Raw genomic sequence first — 14,151 nt, 5'->3', positions numbered from 1 at the left:
AAGAAAAGGAATTCTAAAGAGAAAGCAATACACAGAAAAGAGATGGTTTCAGAAGCACTACACATCACCATCAAAACTAAAACACTGCCTGTTCTCAGGAGATTAACATGTTTCTAGCTACACATTAGTCACAGTTAAAAGGTAGCATTTTAACAGTTCCTCAGTACTTGTGGCCTGGAACAGCTTTATGCAGTTGGGAGTTCAGTGAAAAGCAGTTGGACACGAGTTTGCCAGTCTTTGATTACAGGGCTGAACTGTGGTACTCTAGCTCATGGTAGTACGGGAAAGCAAATGAAACCTTCAGTTGAAGCGATAAACTCCAACTTATTCTCCTAACCCGGTGCCTGTGAGGCAGTCAAGAAAATGCAGCTGTATCTCATTTTGAACAGAGACAGAAATGGATTTTAATGTTCAACCTTGAGAGATCTCAACCCTTGCCTTACTAATACTTGGCAGCAATCTTAATGCTTTAGCATGACCCCATTACTTGTCACTTTGCCTATAATGATAGAAAAGCATTTTAAATTAATATATCTACTAGTTTACTCTCTTGTTTAATAGTTGCCGAGTTTGGTACCTACTTTTTCAATGCTCTGAAAATTTATCATCCTGTGGGACCCTGTGGAACCATTCACGCTCCTTCCTGAACCCAGGGATTAAGATTTCTGCAGACCCCACATATGTCTGCACTACTGCTTGTAACCCCATAACGCTTCATCTGAGCCAGTGCTAAAGGGTAGAGCTAGTAGTCTCAGCGCAACAAAAACAGGACCTGAAGTGGGTCATTCTCTCAGTAGATTTCCATAAGTTCGCAAATGGGTTTTTACAGCCTTTGCTCAGCTCTGCACAACCCAGAACTGACTGATTTACAGCCCAGTTAGGGAACACTATGCAAGCAAAAAACGACTATACCGTAGACACTCCCTCTACAAGGCAAGAATCCTTCCTTCCATTCCTCCCATCTACGCTTCTAAAATTGCTTGCTGTGAGCAGAAGAGCTAGAGCATTTATTTTCAATTACAAACTTTACATTTGGGAATATTGCTTTCCAGAAGCCTCAAGAATGTGTAGTTAAGTTTTGATGTTGTCCTTTGGGTTTCAGCTGCCACTCAGAAATACTCCACGGTTTCTCTTTGGCCTCAGGAAAAACTAAATATGTTGCCTTCTACTTACATTACTAAGTAACTTTTTTAAGAACAGGAAATGGAAAGTAAAGATGTCACTAACTAATGAAAGGATCCAACTTTGCACTATTAAATTGTAGTATTTCTTCTTTTTGCTGAACAGAGGAAACTTTGCAAGTTTATTAGCTTAATTCTTTTATGAACTCATTACCTTACCACCATTCAAAAGCCTCTAAAATCAATAATAGTTAAAAATCACACTGGATTCTCACTTACTATATGTATGGAAGCACAGCTAGTTTCTTGACTTTTGGAGGTCTTATGAAAACATTTCTGGCTGTCTCACAGAGATTACAATACTACAAGTTATTACTGACCGTGCTGCCAACAGAGTTATTCCTTCAAAACAGCGGACTCTGTAAGGAACACCGTTTATTTAGCGGTTTCATTAAATGGCAAAAGTTTCCATTTCTCGGTGCTGCGTTTCAATGCCACCACAATCCATGCAATATTGCAAAGCAAAGACAAAGCCTCCATGTACCATGTTCTGCATGAAACTAGAGCCCTGCTGCCCATCCTTGGGTTCTTCTAATGGATGAAACAAAAACCTCAACTGTAAACATTTTTGAACAACCTAGAGGGGCAGGAGCAACTGGAAATCTCAAAATCTCTGCTAGCTGTTTATATCACAGAATCACAGAATCACCTAGGTTGGAAGGGACCTTTTAAGATCATCTAGTCCAACCGATTAAACAAACAAACAAACAAAAAAAACAAAACAAAACAAAAAAAACCACAAAAAAAAAAAAACCAAAAAAACCACTAACCACCAAACCCAACAAAAAAAGACAAACAAAAAAACACACACAAAACACCACCCAACACTAATCCATATCCCTGAGCACCATGTCAACTCCTCTCTTGAATACCTCCAGGGATGGTGCCTCAACCACTTTCCTGGGCAGCCCATTCCAATGTCTGACAACCCTTTCAGTAAAGAAATATTTCCTAATATTTCCTTCTGAATGATAGCTGTGATCACAGGTTTGTAAGTGCAGGATACCTCCAAAGTACTCAATGTATTATTTTGTTACCCTGATTTCTTCTTCTCTTTCTGTTACATTAGACTTTTAATCACATCCAAGCTGCATGCAGAAGTTACACTGGGTCCTTAACTGAGGAGCTTACCTGTCAGTAGCAAGTGGAGATAAAGCCTTAGACACCTGCACACTAGCTTGGCTTAGAGAGCACTCCCAACTCTGCATAGTATTTATTATGTTGTTCTCTAGGAAGGGCTCATGTCTCTGCCTGTTAATGCCAAAAGTCAGCTTTGTGGGGGGACAGATACGAGCTGTGGTCTTTGAGGGCAGGAAGCAGTGGTGGGGAACAGAAGTAGCAGTAGCATTAGGAGACATGAATGATTTACGATCTCAGAGCTAACTTCAAGGAAATAAATTTCTTTTTTTTTTAAAAAAAAAAAAAAAAAAAACAAACAGAAAAGCCTTTGTATGCCTCAGTCACAGGGACATGACAAAAAAAAAAAAAAAAAAAAAAAAAAAAGAAAAAAAAATTGGGGACTTGATTTTGGCAACATCTTATTGTTTAACACTCTTCCAGTTATATGTAGAAAACAGCACATCTACTATCCACCCAGAAAACAAGCAAAGGTAACAGTTTCCAGACAATCAAACCCAGGTCAAATAGTGAAGTAGTTCTTCATTAGGAACTGACAATCAGGCACTTAGTTATATGTTTCACAGAAACAATAGCTTTTTAAATTTAAGGGCTGAACACAGGCAGGGGAAAAATTCCTCTTGACTTTCAACATTTCTCATCCAGTCCAGTGATGTGATAACAGAAATCCTGCAAGAGCTGTGCTCTCTTCACAGCATCAGGGCAAAGCAGAACGCACCAAGGAACACATCTGCAGGGAAGGACCAGTGTTTTACTTGCTCATGGCTCTTGAAGTTATTAAAATTATAGTTTTAATTAACATTAACAACAGATTTTAAGGACCTGTATTAGCTTGGTATGTTGCAAACATGTAGGATGGGGTTTTTTGCTATTCCATGCTAAAAACAGTATGACAAAGTGATGTGGCTGTGGCTATGCCAGGAGCCATCTTGAATATCCAGCTGTAGAACTGAATTGCCTGTCAGCATGCTGCCTGGATACTGACACTTTATTTTGGACAGATGTAGACTGAAGATGTATGAGCAAAACATGCAATGGGAACCTTGAACTAAATTGACCCTGATATCCAAACACATACAAGGTGCCTTTACTCTCCTGGTGCTCTGTTTTCAGCAAGCTGAGGTGAGCACCTGGAGAAAGATAGCGGGGGGCACTGCCATATGCTGTGCTTTTGATGAGACAGAGGACTAGAAAGGTCTCTTCCCATAAGCATGACAGCCTTTTCCTCCAGGGGAAAGGAAAACACGTCAGAACGCCTGCACTGCCAAGTGGACCTTTCTATATGGAACCACTTTCATTTGGTGTTGGTTAACTTGAAGGGGGACAAAAAAAACCCCAACCAATCCACAAAACACCCCCACCCTCACCAAAAAATAATTTAACATGGCAATACACAAGGAGAGTTTGTTTTGCAATGTTTAAACTATGTCAGGGAAGCTTTCACAGCGTATAAACCAGCCAAGAAGAAATCCCAGTTGTGTAGGGCATGAATGGGGGGCAGGAGAGGGCACAGGACAGGATTCAAGTCAGTCACTTGTTCCATCTCTCCTGGGGAATATAAAGGGAGTTCAATACTGAGAGGGCAGAAACGATGGAAGATGGGTGACATGTGACCAGCTCAACATGGAAAAAAATGAATAAAACAGGCAGCCACCTGTGTTGGGAAAGTAATTCCATTAAATGTGGTAGAAGAAAGCACATTCATTTGGCAAGGAATCCTCTGGTTGTCATTAGAGGTTAGTTTAGAGAGTTAATAACTGTAAGCGAAATCATTCTTCACTGCATCCACAAATTACATTTTGCTCTACTTGACTGACCACACAACAGACACAAAGGATATGTAACAGCACAAATAGTACATTTGATAGATTGTGATAATATTTACAAGGAGAGACTGATACCCATTTTTTGTGTATTGATCTGTTTTGACTGAAGAACTTGTTTAATAGTCCTTGGCACTTTAGGAACATAGTGAAGAGAGCATCAGAGAGGGAGCCTTAATCACAGGGACACTTTCCAAGGTGTACTGCAGAAAGTGCACTTTTTCTTTGTTGCTTTTTATGGCAATTATAGTCCTCAAAGTTTGGTCAGAACTCTTCTCCAAGATTGCGACATCATCGCATTTAAAACATTTTTGCCTGTGTTGTTAATAATAGGCTGAGCTGTCCATTAAGGTAAACCTGCCAATATTTTAAAGTTATTTTTGACACTGTAATTTTGAAGGGAAGAAGGGAGGGGAATTCATAAAAATGTAATCTTTCCTCCAAAATCCAAACCCGGTACCTCTCAGTATATTGCAGACTCTCCCTTTACATAGCAATTGCAACATGCTCTTGACAAGCAGAAAACCCTCTTATTTCTATCAAATGGGATTCATGTTTAAATTGATAGCTTCTCTACTAATGAAGGACATCTGAATCTCTGAATCGTGCCTTTAACTACTTATTAATAGCATTGTTAACAGAATACTTTTACTGAAATAATATGACTGCCAGATCGACTCTGAAATGGTAATGATCCAGCAACAAAAATGAAGTCAGAGGAAGATAAACTGCTATGCAATATCAGATCCCATTTAATGATCCATCTCTGATGACAGAAGGCTACATATTTCAGAGAAAGAAGTAAGAAGACCTACGTGTGAAAATGAGGAAGAGCTGCTTCCAGTATTGCTGGTAGTTTAATAATTGAAATGAGTGATTTTATGTTTTTTTAAAAATATATAAAGTACATTAGTCTACAGTATCACTGTGATCTTCTTGTAGGGGAACGGTCAAGTTCAAGAAGATTTGAGGCAAGTTCCCAACAGATTGCATACCCTTATGTGTCTAAATTTAGTTCTTAAATCTAGCTGCCTTCCAGGGGCATTGATTGAACCGTCTATTCCTACCTGTTGAGAAGAGGTCCCTATACTTTTTTTCCTTACTGTTTGGTATGATAAGAAGAATAACATGTCCAATTTCATCTATTTTTATGCAGCAGTCACTGCTTTAAAGTCACTCTTTAAAGATTTTCTCATCTTTTCTTTTTTGATAAGTGAAATTAAGAATTGTGGGAGATAGCTGTTCCAGGTCTCCTCTTCCTCCAGTCCCTACATTCTTTATCCACCTTCATTCTCTCCATTGCATCACAGTGTCTAACTGTCTTTCCAGCAGCAGTTCTTCCTCTGGTGATACATACCATTAGCTTGGATGCAATACCTTCTTGGAAAGCTATGTTTCCCATCCAGAAAAACCAAGCTATTATATTGCAACGGACAGTATTACCCACTGGAAGCATTTTAAGGATGTGTATTCCCTCATCCTGCCTCCATGGATGGCTCGGGGGCAGAAACTGTTCCTGAGGTTCTCACCAGCCAGCTGGTGATCCAAAATCGATCTACGCTTATACAACAACTCAGAGAGGACCTTCATGTTACTCAAGGCTATGCTGACTTTAATCTCCCATTGTCTCTATTCACCCCCAAAAGCAACAGCGAAGCTCCAGCTTGCTCTTCCTAACAGCCCTACTCCTCAGGCTGCTACAGGCACCCTGCCTTCCCACTGGTTCCAGCTGTTCCTTCTGAGCCAACATCACTGACTTTTGAGGGCAAAATTTGATGAAGCACTTGAGAGCGCTGCAATTGCTCAGGATTAGCATGAACAGGCACTATGCACAGATGGGTGCCTACTCATTCAAGAAATCTTTCCCTCTCAGCCCTATAACATCTTTTCATGTCATTTGCCACAAAAAAAAAAACGACTTAATGTCATTTCTTCTTTGCATTTTGTATGACAGTGGCGAGAAGAGAAAGAAGGCATAAAGCTGTCATTTCCTTCTTTCTTACTTCCTTTTCTAATGCCACAGGGGTGCACTGGCTACGACACTGTGTTAGAGATGTGGAGGGGATTAGTGTAGGACAGAAAATTAGGGGGTCAGTGTCTCAAGCACCATAATAAGGAAGACTCTCAACTTAAGTCACACATCAAAGGGGAAAAAAAACCAAAACCAATCCCTAAATTGTCAAAAATTTTATCCTTCTATACACAAAAAATTGTCAGTTTAGTTGAAAAAAAAATTTCATCTGCCCCAACAAATCTGGCTGATACTCTCAAATAAAGATAATGGCTGGAGTGGTGCAGTTACAAATTGCTCAGAAAGTTGGATGAAAATCAAACTTATCAAATTCCCAAACAGTGCCTCTCGGATAACCCTGCAGAAAGTCTTCAGGAAAACGATTCAGAAATGTTGTGGATTATACTCTATCAGTTTAAAATGTGTGCCCAGTTTTTTATTTCATTTTTTCTGCCTCAGCAAGCTTTACTATTATTCACCACAGCTGAAATTATTGCCTTTCTAGCAGAAGTAGAGGGCTGAAGATCAGTAACTCTTAGATATAACTGCAGTATTTCAGTATATTATCTCCAGCCTCCCCCCTTGCCTGTCCCTGTCCCCCCCAATCCAGCCACCCACCCCCCCCCAAAAAAGCCCCCACAATTCCAGTCAGTCCTGCACTCCTTCAAGAATTTTTACATGCAGTTAATTAATTTTCACTCATATGGCAACCCCTGCAAGATCTGGCCACTGTCCAGCCTTGAGAAGATCCTGGTGTCAATCCTTTGGTTTGCCTCACTCTTCACAGCCACTGCACATGCTCATCTTCCAATTTCATATAGACTGAGCATGTTGAGTATTTTATACTATTAAAAGGTTGCAGTTCTTTGACCTCGCTGGCTTTCTACACAGAAAAATCCTGGGCCTCATTTTACATCCAAAACCACCTCAGCAGCCATATGATGCTCCATTCACTAGAAAGAATAATCACCTGGTACATGAAGTGGAACTGCTATATAGGCTATTGTCAGGTTATAGAAGTAAGTTACAGAAAATCGATTTGAGACTACTATGATATTTAAACATCATGCAAAACCACATTAATTTCACAACTATTACATTGAAAGGAAATTTTCATGCACTACCTAGAGTTGAGGTTTTTCTGCCAGACAGTCTTGCAGGAGGGGAGGTCAATCTTTCCCTTCTGGAGGGAACTACCAACAGTGTCCCATATATTGGCTATGGCAGATTGAAAGGAACAGACAAGTGTCTCAAATATCACTAAACAGCCCAGGGTGAAAAGTCCCTACAGGTACCAGCATAGGCTACTTCATTTGGGATCAATACCTCTGTGAAACTGGAGTTCCTCTAGCTGATGAGTTTCAATCTGATCCATAATAGCAGAGAAATCTTTGCTTCAGACAGAAATAAACCAGGTACAAGGTTACAAGAGAAATAAGATGAAATCCAGACCACACTTACAACAGCTTTTTAGCACTTTGACTTTCCTAGTTAGGAACCTGAAGGAACCTGCCATGTGTTAGCTCAGAGAATTCAGCTTATTCAGCAACACCTTCAAAATGTCAGCCCTAAAGAAACACTTTTTCTGGTTTCATTTTCATAAGTTTATTGTCCTTGCTCCATTTGTACCGAAATGTGGGAGGAAGCATTCACAGCTTTTCCAAAAGGTCACTGGCTTTGACGATCAAAGTATTTCCCTGCCCATCTCACCTCCCTGGCAGCAAGTCCCGAGTTTTGCACCTTTAACTGGCTCTTACCTCTCAAGATAATAAAGGTTCAAAATGTGTGTTGTGTTACATGAAATACTGCAAAATCATATATGCAAAATTCTACTGTTTGGGTTTTTTTCTAACCAAATCTGTTATTTTATGTGTTTTATGGATTGGGAGACCAATATACACACCACATTAACAGTGCAGCTGAAAGACTGTTAAGATCAAGCAGCTCACTCCTACCATTAGACATGTATCCTTGCCATCACTGTCAGCAGGTCCTTGATAAAAGTTTACAACTGTCATAATGTGTAGATACCATTTTAACATTTAACTTGTAAATGTCAAATCAAACACACACCTTGATGTTTGATGGCAAGTTATTTTGCTTGAGATGTTTTTCCGTGGCTGTAGTCAAACAGGAGACTATTGTTACATCCCTTTGCTACAGACACATGTAATCCTGGCTGTGCAATTTATTGGATGAGATTTTCAGTCTCCCTTTGATGGCAATTATTCTTCTATGTTTTGGGTCATTGATGATGACAAGCAGATATTTACAGAACATAAGATTCTTCAACAAAGAGCTGTCTAGTACAAAAAGGGAAAGAAAAGCGTGAGGTATGAAAATCAAAACTCAAATTAGATATGTTCTGCTTCCGAAATTTTATCTAAACTTTAATTTGGCAAGTATTCTTGGAGGCGCATGAACCAAATGTTGTGCAGCATAAAGTTAGTTTAGGTCAGCTCCTGGCAGATCACAGGTCAGGGTTATATTTGTATAGGTTGCTTCGTCTCTAATAAACAGGAATGTGTACAACTCTACTCAAAACTTGAATCATCGTGATTTAAAAAACTTTTATCATGTAGTGTTTTTATGTTCGCTATTGTATAGCTATGTCATGTCCACCAGAAATGAGAAGTATCAATCAGCAGATCATCAGTAAATGCATATAAAGATATTTGTTTAATTTTGTGCAATTTCTAATCTTCATAACTTCAGGATATTCTGCTCAACTTCACACCAAGCAGAAATGACTGTAAACCCAGACAGTCTTGATGAATTTAGCTAAACAGTTATTTTTTAGTTCATTTTATTTTACAGTGCAAACTCATCTGACATTGCTGATTTTAGCAAGATTTTACAATGGTAAGTCAATGGCTGTCGTCATCATTCAGGATGCTGAATCACTAGCGTTCATGCAAGTAATTTCGTTTTAAAGTTCTTTAGAGATTAACATTAAAAAAACCTAAGGCTTAACCCATAACCCATATGTGAACTTTTTGCCTGGGGGGAAAGACAGTGAGCTTTTTCTTCACTTGCTCCATATTAGGAGAGAGGTGATTTGCCAACCTAAAAAACATGAAGGTTTTTCAGCCTCCCAGATCTTCAAGTCCCAAGAGTAAAGGGGCTCAAGACACACCAATTTTGGCACCACAGGCACAGAAGCTCAAAACCTGGCAGCTCCTACAGTTGCCAGACTGTTTCAGAATCACTAAATTCAATTTATTCACAGATTTCAAAGCCAAAAGAAACAATGCAATCATCTTTACTCTTCCTATGCAGAATCAAGGCCTCAGACTTTTATTTAACTATTATGTCAAGTTGAATACTTTTTATTGAACTGAAAAAGTTGGGGTTTTTTTAAATCCAATTTTGAGTCCCAGAGCTGATGTTTATATTCTGTTGGGACCCAAACCAGAGTTTTCTTTTACTTTTTCATTTATATCCTGGTAGAACTAGGCGGAATACCATCCCTCTGCTAAGCTTTGTACAACACATGGCAAGCATATCCTGGTGACAAGGAACCAATTGCTTAAGACAAGGAAGGGCAGGGATTGGGGGGGAAAAGGAAGATAGACAAGTTTACAGATGGGAATACGAAAACACAAAGAGACTGATAGCCACATTCCAGCATCTTCCTCCCCTACCATAAGACTGAGTAAACATGTGCTAACCACAAAGAAATCCTGCTCCAAACAGCTTGTCCCAGACCACTCAGGAAATCAGTGACAGAGCACAGGATGTGTGAGTGCCACAGGAAGAAAACTGCCACCAGGAAAAGACTACGGCTCTGAAAGGAACTGCATAAATGTCACAAGAGCCCTTCTCTGTCCCAAAGTGTTCACACCCTGAAAAGGCAATTAACTTGAGAGCAAGGCAGGTATTTGTAACACCTCCTGACAGCCTTCAGTATTGCTAGGTTTGGCTTCCCTTTCCAGCTATGAGCAGAACTCACATATCAAGATCAGATACAAGTAAACTTTAGCTACAAATAACAGGTAACAGAAAATTACTGATGTGTACACACACCCTCCGCACTGTTTTCTCTCTCCCATTTTTTTAATTATCTGGTAAAACAACTGACCAGTAACCAAACTTAGAAGTCTGAGATAATTTATTACTTAAAAATAAATAAATAAAAATCACAGTGATGGTGAATGGAACTTCCATTAAGTTCAGACTTCAAGGAAATTGTCCTTCTGTTCCTGCTACCATATTCCACACAGATGAAGAAAAGTCCAGGGAAACTCTTACTTTTCTGAGGAGCGCATCAGTAGTGCATACAGTACCTCCTGCCTGTGTGTTTTGTGACTGGAGTACCACCAATACACCGGGGAATTCCAAGGTGCAAAGGGTTCTCACATATTTTTCAGAGTAGTAGCACTTTTCTGCTCAGCCCTATTAGCATCCACCCGGCGGTGCGAGCCAGGCAAGTAACTGTGGGTGGGATCCAGCTGGCAGAGCGTAAGTACCTGTGCTCTGGCAGACAGAAACGTAACTCTGAGAGCCATTAAATGCACTTCTTACTCTCCACTGATGAGATAAAGAAATTAAGTTACTTACGTTAGGATGATGCATGCATTAAGAACTTACAACTAGATTCACACACATCCCTCAGAGTCATAACACTTCCACAAAAAAAAGCAGTTATCTTACTGGGGAAGTCACACTACCTTCCCACACTCTCCTCAAACCTATGTGGAGTTTAGCTTGGGGGCTTTTAAGCTTGGTTGAATTAGGGTAACCCATGTCCTGTGTACTATCTAGCTGTAGGACTAGACAGCTTTGCTCCTTCTCAGTTTGTCCTGTATATGGAAAGTGAGGCGACAGGTTCATGTTTAGCTTTCCTCTTCTCTCATCCCTTAAGACAGATATTACGAACCCTTCAATCAGAAGTTGCTTCTGCTGAGAACTACTAGATGTTTCCTTAGAAAACTAATGAGATTTTACGAATGTGGTTGTGATGTTATTAATTTCACTTGATGGTTGTATGTAACTTATTGGAAGCAAGTTAACAGCCTCAGTCCAGAGCTGGAGAACTAGTATGGACACTAAAGAACAGAACAAATTTCAAATAGGAAGAAGAAAGAAAGAAAAGCAAAAATAAGAATACAAAAATCACTGAGCAGAAGAACAGACTGGCATTACTCATGTTCATAGCACTATAATTTCACAAGGAGCAACAAGTGACAATTTGTGCTGCAGGAATTAGGGCAGTACTATGAATAAATTGAGAATTCTTCTCTCCCTGCTGCGTCACACTCCTCCCACCTTTACAGAGATCCTGTTAAATTAAGGCTAGTGGATCAGAGGGAGTGAACTCATAAAAAGGTTATCATCACATCGTAGGCTTTTCTTCAGGGCTCAGAGTTGGTATTGCATGAGATCATGTATGAATAAAAACAAACTACCTAAAAGTCTTGCCAGCTGCTTCTCCCCTCCCCCCAGTTACTTCAGACAAAGTCATTTCCTTTTAATTACGCAGCTAAGTACATGTAGAAATACAGCTTATTCTCCATGTAAATAGACATCCAAAGTTCGGTCCCAATTAGACCACAGGACAAAAACCAGGCTGTAGGATTTGTTACAGATGCATCACAAACTTCAAATCTACTGGTGAAACTTTTGGATTTTCTTACAGATGTGGGCTCAGGTAGGAACTCAAACAACTCCTCCTCAAGTTGTTGCACAAATGTTTTGTGGTACAGCCTATTGCAGCCAGTGGGAAAGGAGCTGTTTGCTTTGGCATTAACTGCAAGATGACTGGCACGATGGACAAGCAAGGCTGTTGGCAGTTTGTCTTAGTAAGTAAAGACACAACCTGAATTAATAACATTATATCTAACTAGAGGTCAGTGCAGATTAAAGTGTGAGCCAATACATTTCAAAATCAATTTAAATACTTGTTAACTTCCATGTCATACAGGGAAGTATTATATGCCTCCATGGAGAGAGAGAGAGAGAGAGATGAAAGAATTAATTCAGAGCAAGCCTGGGATAGAACTAGGGTCGAATCTTCCAAGTTTTTAAGGTATTAAACAAGAGACAGGATCATCTGGCATTCCACTTGAGGCTAAACCTGCTCTGGGGGATGCCATCTGACTGGGTGGCTGTCTGGCTGGCTGCTCCAGAAAGCAGCAGTCCTACATTTCCTTTGCATCAACACTGGTGCTTATCTGGTCTTACTGGGAGCTGGCCCAGGCACCATGAGTCAGTGTTCACCTGTGCTGGCCTGTGGGAAGTAATGGCAAGGTACAAGAAATGGGACTGCGCCGTTCAGCAGCAGGTAGCCATTACAGCGGCTTAAATGTAGTGCAAGAGCTTACCCAGAGTAAAATGGCAGCTCCCTACCTCACAGGTATGTTGTAAAGAGGAACACAAAGATGAAGTACTCTGAGTCTGCAGTGAAGGCAGACTTCCTCTAATAATTCAAAAAGATTCTTTGCCCATTGAGAAAGCTGAAGAAAATCATAGAATCAGAGAATGGTTAGAGTTGGAAGGGACCTTAAAGGTCATCAAGTTCCAATCCCCCTGCCATGGGCAGGGACACCTCCCACTAGACCAGGTTGCTCAAAGGAAAAAAAATGGCAAAGAGACTCAACTATTTACATTTTGGATTCAAATAATTGTTATTCAGAGTCTTTTGTAAATACATATACCAAGCAGAAGACCTAGAAGAATCTCTTCTGGGCTGCCAGATTACCCTCTAGTTTTCCAGAGCATTTCAGCTTGCAGTCACCCACACCCACAGAGGCAGCATTTGGGGGTAAATAATGCAATTTTCGACAAAATAATCAGTCAGTTTCTTCATGAGCAGGCTGGCTTATGAGGCGAAGCTCAGCTACTCAAGGGAAGGACTCCTACTGTTACAGAAGTTAAGCAGTTTATGCCTCCTATAAGATTCCTTGAAAAGGATGACTGGATACATCCAAAACTAAAAGTTTTTCCTCTCTACCATGAGGACAGCAAAAACAGAGCCCAAAACATCACTTGCTACAAGCTATAAAACTTTGTTTCAGTTTCCTGAACTTTTCAGTGGTTCAAAGCCCTGATTCGACTTCACCACCGGTCCTTGGTAGGGAAGCGCTCCCGTGCCTCCACTCACTGCGCTGCACAATAGGCGCTTTGAGTAAATTCTGGAGGGTGGGATGGGAAGGTCAGCAGAAAGTGATACGACAGTGTTTGCTCATAAATTGAAATTACTGAGATTACTATCACTAGAGCAGACTATGAAGAACTACTTGAAAGCCTAATGAATTGAAGAGCATAAGATTAAGTTTGCTGTAGATAAGAACATGAAGAGGAGCTTTCAGAGGAGCAATTTAAAATTACTCATACACGTTGATTTCTAAACTGGTTGTAGTTTCTTAGAAAAAGTTTAAGCATGATCCTCAGCAATTTAACAAGGAAGTTTGCTCAATGTGCAGAAATGCAAATCAGATACGGGTGTGTACGAGAAGCAGATGAAAACATGGTAAAATATTACAAAGCCAATACATATATATGTTTTCCACGAGTATATGACCTCACGTTTACTCCAGAATTCAGTTTCTGAAAAAAAACCTGTCTACTCCTGAAAATACAGAGTTGAAGGAAATGAACTGAAAGGAACTCAAGAAAGAGGGTAAGAGATGATAGGACAAGTAGTTGTTAGAAAGATAAAAGGGAAAATTAGACTTAACTCTGTGGTAGCAGCAGAGTATGGGAATGTCAGGAAAGGGATGCTGGTGAAACATCTCCTTTTCTCTTCTCCAGTCATGTTCCATTTCCCATTTTCCCCACAGATCCATTGTTGGATCTGTGAGGTAACCTAGGATCCTATGCAGTATTTTATAAGAGAAGGGATGGAAGAGTCTGTAGTCCCAGACAGAGCTTTGTTTATTCTTTTACAACTTTTTTTGCAAGTACACACCATCCTTTGGGGTGTAGGAGTTTGCCATACTGCAGCTGCCACTACTGTAGAGCTCAGCTCTTCAGACAGGACATCCTTTAGAAACCATTA

This window comes from Numenius arquata, chromosome 7 (genome assembly GCF_964106895.1).
Source record: "Numenius arquata chromosome 7, bNumArq3.hap1.1, whole genome shotgun sequence".
Classification (NCBI taxonomy): Eukaryota; Metazoa; Chordata; class Aves; order Charadriiformes; family Scolopacidae; genus Numenius; species Numenius arquata.
Note: the sequence above shows the minus strand (reverse complement) of the source record.